This window comes from Haemaphysalis longicornis, unplaced genomic scaffold (assembly GCF_048455015.1).
Source record: "Haemaphysalis longicornis isolate Haplotype H1 unplaced genomic scaffold, Haemaphysalis longicornis Haplotype H1 scaffold_1, whole genome shotgun sequence".
In the NCBI taxonomy this organism is placed as follows: Eukaryota; Metazoa; Arthropoda; class Arachnida; order Ixodida; family Ixodidae; genus Haemaphysalis; species Haemaphysalis longicornis.
This window is the reverse complement of record NW_027526203.1, coordinates 53,884,338-53,890,999: the sequence shown is the minus strand read 5'-3', so window position 1 is coordinate 53,890,999 and position 6,662 is coordinate 53,884,338. Positions and strand designations below refer to the sequence as shown.

At 51.7% G+C, this 6,662-nt stretch overlaps 1 pseudogene; it reads left to right on the top strand.

Moving 5' to 3' along the window:
• The first annotated feature begins 1,064 nt into the window (after positions 1-1,064).
• Positions 1,065-1,695, top strand: LOC144170507 (Y-box-binding protein 3 pseudogene; annotated as a pseudogene).
• The last annotated feature ends 4,967 nt before the right edge of the window (positions 1,696-6,662 follow it).

Here is a 6,662-nt window from a genome sequence, read left to right as displayed (position 1 = left end):
CTCTTTCCTCAAAGCTCGAAAACTAGCCGGCAAACAAACCAACTACAGATTTCATTTAAAAACGTACTCCTCGTATCTCCAAAGCAAAAAGATCCCCAAAGGCCTCCGCCTAAAAGTTAGATGTGCCCTTGGTGAGCTCCCTCCTGAACTAGCTGCCAGGTGGCAAGATATTCTGAATAATGCTTCTCTTTCCCTCCTAGAAATTCTTAGGCCCTGAGGAAAGCAAGTTCTCTTTGCTGGCTTTGGCTACCGGCTCATCGTCGTCAGAGCCGCGAGCATGTCCACTCTGCGAAGCGCCAGATCACGGAACCGAGGATTGCCAAGCTAAGCTGTCGGGAGAAGAGAAGCGACGAAGACTTGGAAGGAAGCGTTGTTGCTTCCGATGCGGCAAGCCAGGGCACTTGGCACGCAGCTGCTGCCTTCCCGCGTGGCTTTGGTGTCGCCATTGTGCGCGACGCCACTTGTCGGTTCTCTGCGACGTGTGGACGCGGCCTAACTCAGGGGTCCCCGTACCACCAGCACCTTTTGGGAGCATGAATCGGCAAATGGCAACTCCACAAGAAGAGCTGGTCACAACTGCTTCTGCTAGTGGCAATTTCACGTCGTCTGTCTTGCTACAAACGGCTACGGTATGGGCATGTGGCACTGCTGACCGTGTCCTGGTCCGCCTTCTTTTTGACACCGGCAGCCAGCGAACGTTTGTGCGCAGCGACTTGGCGAACAAGCTAGAGCTTTCATCCACCGGCGTTGAGGACCTTACGGTATTCACGTTCGGCGACTCTCAGCGTTCGCGTCGGTACAGCTGCCGGAAATTGAACGTCACGCTGACTGGTCGTTTCGAGTCGAAAGAAGTAGCCCTCGATGCTCTGGAGGTTCCGGAGGTATGCACTGTAAGAAGTTCACCTATGGAACCTGCTCTAGTTTCCGTACTCCGTAGCCGAAACTTGGTCATCGCGGACGAGCCTCAAGATTGCAAGGATCAGAGTCCCACTATTAGCGTCTTAGTGGGCTCTGACAATTACTGGAAGCTGGTCACAGGACGTATCGAACGTTTAACGGACAGCATGTGCGCCGTGGAGACAGTTTTTGGTTGGGTCATCCAGGGAACATACTCTAAAAGAGCTCGGCGCGGGCGACCCGATTCCAACGTCAGCGCCAAGACCCCCGCGATGGGCGATCCCGGCAAGAAGAAGCCCGTGCTGGCCGAGCGCGTGCTGGGCTCCGTGAAGTGGTTCAACGTCAAGAATGGCTACGGCTTCATCAACCGCAACGACACCCACGAGGACATCTTTGTGCATCATGCTGCCATCACGCGCAACAACCCGCAGAAGATCATGCGCAGCGTCGGCGAGGGAGAAACGGTGGGTTCGACGTGGTGAGTTCGACGTCGTCGTCGGCGAGAAGGGCCGCGAAGCGGGCAACGTTACCGGGCCTGACGGCGAGCCCGTGCAGGGAAGCCCCTACGCGGCCGACCGGCGCCGCTTTCAACCCCACTTTTACGCGTGGCGCGCGCCGCGACGCCGTGTATCTGGGGCGCGTGACGGCGGCGACGGGTACGTTACTGCGGACTCGCAGCGGCTGCAGCGGCCACCGCAGTCGCCGCCGCCTCCTGGACGCCGCTTCCGTCCCTGGCGCTACAACTCCATCGCATTTCCTCGTCGGGAAACGTCTTGTATGTCTGCCGTCGACAACTGATCATCTCATGCAGAGCATCACGGCCAACGACCTCAGACGACGACTCAACCAACGAGGTCAATTCGTCAGCCAGCTATGGAAGCGATGGAGAAAAGAGTACTTGCTGCTTCTTCGCTCTGCTCATCCTACTCTACCAGCTGTTCCCTCCCGGCTCCGAGTTGGCGACGTTGTCATCGTGCAGGACAACGCTTTTATGTGGAAAATCGGGCGCATCATCGAGGCATTGCCGGGAAGAGACTGAACAAGCAGGTATTTCCGACTGCGGCTTCCAGGCGGTTAGGAAATCCGGCGTGCCGTCCAGCGGCTTTACCTCTTGGAAGCCGATGCACCCAGCGCGGGGGCGGGAATATGTTGAATCTCCCTGGCGGGAACCAGCACACCTCTCGGGCAGCAAGGGAAGAGGAAGAGGAGGTGGATGCGGGGAGACGCGCGAGGCCAGCGAGCTAGGAGAAGAGAATAAAGCAGTGTTCGTTGAGATCCCATGCACTAAGACGCGGATGTCGTTCTCTCTTCACATTATAATCCATTTTAGGCTACGCAACTCATATCCAAGGATATTCTCCGGGGTGAATAATTCAAACATTACACATTACACTTATCTTGCCCCATAGGAGGCTGCCTGAGCAGCTTGTCACCGTAAGATCAGCGTGAGCGGAATCTTGGGCCCTATAGATTTCGGGTCTCCGTACCTCTTTGGGTATTCAACTCTTTAATTCCTTTTCTCAAACTATTACTCAATCTTACTCTACAAAGTCTCTGTATAGGGAGGCGAAGCTAAAGTTTGCCGGGCGAGGAAAGCGCTGCCCTCTCCCCTCGGGGGGAGTACGCGGCGGCAGCCGCCGCTTTGGCACGTGCTTTTTCCGCTGCGCGCGTGCTGCATTTTTCGCGCTAGGAAGAGGGCTGGGTAAACATTTTTTTTTACTTATGAAACCATACGCGTCAGCACGTGTCCAGCAAGTTCGGTTTAAACGTAGAGTAGTTACTGAGTTCATTTTTGTCGACGTTTGTCTTGTCGTCTGCTACAGACGCGCCGCCTGCTTCCCGCCGCTCGACCGGCAGACTGCCCCAACGATTTTAAGGGGGGAAACGCGTTGTTCGGCGGTCGTCGGTTGCTCTTTTCTTCTGCAAGGCGACAGCTGTTCAGCTGGTCACACCGTATTTTTATCTTGTTTGTTACTCTGTTCGCATGCTCGCGCTTCGGACATCCGGACTTTCTGGACTGCAGAAACACTGAGGCTTGCAAGAAATGTAAGATAAACGTGATTGATTATGGTTAATAGGTTATTTCTTACTCTTGAGACAATCAGCTGCATCTTATAAAAACGCATTAGAAAGGCACACGCTAATTAAGGGGTGCGCTGACAGCGCCGCATTTCCATTTTACTTGTCCTTGAAGAAAATTTTGTTCGCAATGTTTGTCACCCGCTTATAGTACAAGTATGGGTTTGCGTGACAGTTCGCGGAAACAACAGAACAGCTTGTGGCGTATAACTTTTAATTACTATAATATACAGAATTTGGTGTATACCTCTTTTAATTACCAGTATTTCTAAATGTGGGAAAAAAGCGAACAACGCAGCAATCCCGTCCAGAACACAAGTCACAATGACAAGACAGATCAGAGCTACTACAGCCAGGTAAATCGTTAGAAACTATTTTTTTTTCACCCATGCAGAATGTCAACCTATTGTGTTATATATGGACGATATCGAACGGCACCAGCTAATCAATTCCGAATTTCATTTATTATAGCGGAAAACAATCATTGGCAGCATGCATTAAAAAAAGTGTAGAGGGGAGGACTCGTTAGAACACTAGTTCGCATTTTGAAAGCCGGGTAATGTAAACTGGAAGCACACAGATACAAACAAAAATGTGTCAATTTCACCTTTAAAACCGCAGTGATCGATGCTTACCGTCTATCCTTTTGGTGGGCTTTCGCGGGGAATATGCAGAATTTAACGACTGGATCCTCTTTTTTCGCCTTGTTACTGTCGTGGCAGCTGATCATGCAACAATATGGGGGGTTTGCTTCGCTTTCAGTTTCATCTTTTCGTTTCGGGCTAGTGAGGAGTGTTCCCGCCGCTCTTTGTATGTGCTGGCTTAAGTGGCTAGCGCAGCCGGCGGTCGCTTTGTTCGGATTCGTGAGTAGGAGGCTGGATGCCTCAGGCGGTGCGGGAGACACCGCGAGCTGCGCGTGCACTTGCCAGACGCGGAGGAGCGGGCCGGGGGGCGTCTGCTTAGGGCGCTGAAAAGCCGTTCACCAGACGCAGTCGTTCCGCGATGACCGAGGTGGTTAGACCAGCCAAGGGTCACCCACAAGAGCACTCTTTATCCCGTGAAACCGCCGGGGCACTCGGCCGTTCGACTGGCGCGTAACAGACGACGCCTCTCTAGCAGACGACAAGACAAGCACCGGCAAAAATGGACCCAGTAGCTACTCTACGTGTAAACCGAACTTGCTGGAGACGTGCTAATGTGTATGCTTTCATAAGTCGAAAGAAAAGTTTACCCGGACCTCACCGTAGCGCGATAAATGCAGCACGCGCGCAGCGCAAAAAGCGCGTGCCGAAGCGGCGGCAGCTACCGCGTACTCTCGCGGAGGGGAGAGTGCAGCGCTACCCGGCGATCGTTCCGGAGCCTATCTCTCTCTATGTGTATTATCAGAGGACGAAAACGTTCACTCAGGCCTGGACAAGGAGAATAAATGCTTTGAAACGCTGATACTGTCACCTTCACCCTCAAACTGGTCAATACCAGCTGCCTAAACTTTCCACGCTTACAACCTAAGCCACACAAGCTCAGATGGCCTCTGCCTTTCTCGTGCACCGGTAACTAAAATCCGTTGCTGCTAAGCTAGCTCTCGTCACTGAACTTCAATGCTCGGAAAGTATAGATTGGATATGCAGCAACTACATTTTAAAATACTCCATCGACGCCCAAGATGCGATCGCGTCATACATCTCATGGCCTAAACATTGATGTCATATGCAACTTTTTTTTTGTACAAGGAAGCGACTTCGATTCCCGGCCTTGGGGTCAAAATTAGTCTGCATTCATCCACTACGCACGCCTCTTCGCCTCCGTTGCTTCACCGCGTTAAACCCTACAATCAATCAATTTTTTGAATGGCAAATATTCGCAAATAAAAACGGTTTGACTGAGTTGGTCGAAAACTCGTCGCCGTAACCAACTAATGTCTGTCAAAATGGCAGCTAGAAAGCAAAAAGCACTTCAAATAAAGCAAAATTGGCTAAGTTCAGGTGTGTATGTGAATCAGTTCTGCCATTTGAGACGCGCACCTCTATCCAACGTCACCATGGCTCTCTAAAGGTGGTCATTGTGTCTGTACCTTTCATTCATTCATTCATTCATTCATTCATTCATTCATTCATTCATTCATTCATTCTTTATTTATTTATTTGTTTCCTTTTTTACAGGAGGAGGCGAGACAAAAATCTGTTTGAACAGCTTGACGGGGCCCCGACCCCCGTCAAGCTTTAGCATACAAACGTGTTCATGAAAAAAAACGGAATTGCGCGAACGTAACAGGACCGAGTAATGAATGAATGAACGACTTTATTTAGAAATAGGCCTGAGGCCCTGGGGGGTTATTGGAAGATGAGGAAAGGGGAATCGAAAGTCTTAATGAAAGTCACATGTACCCTGTTAAACACAACTTGTCCGTTTGCAGGCCCTACTAGGGCTGTCAGACCGTTCTACACTGCTTTGTAAAGACCACTGGCAAGTGAATAAATTCCTATGCATTCGAGAAGAGTAGCATCGGAGCGCAGGCGCTCCAGGTGCTCCGTATTGGTAAGTGGTGGTGGGCAATAGGCTACCAGCTGTTCTCGGCCGCTTTCGAAAGTCGGACATGACCATATAAGGTGAAACAAGTTCGGGACGGTATTAGCTGCACCGCAGAAATTGCACGTAGGTGCGGATGAAAGGGATGTGCTGCCGTGGTACCATTTGCGAACAATGTCCGGGGTGTAGGCGGCATCCGCGCATGCCTTGTTAACGAAGATTTCGCCCTGCCGAGAAAGGGATATCGAAGCAGGGAGAAAGCCTGGGGGGGTAGATTCTTGGAGCCGCCGTTGACTTTGTTGCCGCAGTTGCCGTCTTTTCTGATACCAGGCTAAACATGTAGGTGAGGTTTCGTCAGCGGGCGTGGTAGCCAGGGGAGGAGTCGAAAGAAGGCACTCCCTAGCAGCGTTGTGTGCTTGCTGGTTTCCAGTCGCTCCAGCTGTGTGACCAGGTGTCCAAGCCAGACGAATATGAATACCTTGTCCGCGCAAGGATTGAATTGTGCTTATAATGTGGTTGGCGGTGAGATTATGGGTATAAGCCTTGTTGAGTTCCTGGAGGGCAACATGTGAATCGGTGATGATGCGGTAATGGTGATATTCGGGTTGCTGGGAGGTCTGAATTTGTTGGAGTGCTCCAAGAATGGCGAACAGTTCGACATCGTCAGTAAGGCCGTACGTGTTTCTGATCTGCCGAGATCCATTCAGGGTTGGGTCTTCGGGGCAAGTCCAGGCTATTGCTGCGCTCATGCCGCTAACAGCTGCGTCTGTAAAGATGTCTAATTCCTCGGAGCCTTTGTCGTGAGCCAACTGGGCAATGTACTGCTCCCGTACAGTTTTTCGACGTCGCTCTATGGGGCGGCGACGAAGTATGCCAAGTGCCGGGCGTTCCCATGGCGGAAGAGCAGGCGGCATATTGGAGAGATCTGTGTGGCTGTTTTGATGGTCCCATTGTTGGAGAGCTTTCCCTTGAGGGGTAAGGTCAAGGCGTTGCTGGTGATGCAATTTTGCCTCTTCCACGAGGGTAGGGAGGGGTGGAAGCGGTGCAGCCTTCTCCAGGAGGTCGACTCTGGTGTGTCGCGGGAGGCCCGTAATAGCACGTATAGTGGCACGATGCAATACACCGAGGTCTTTCATATGTCTATCTCGGAGGTTGTAAGT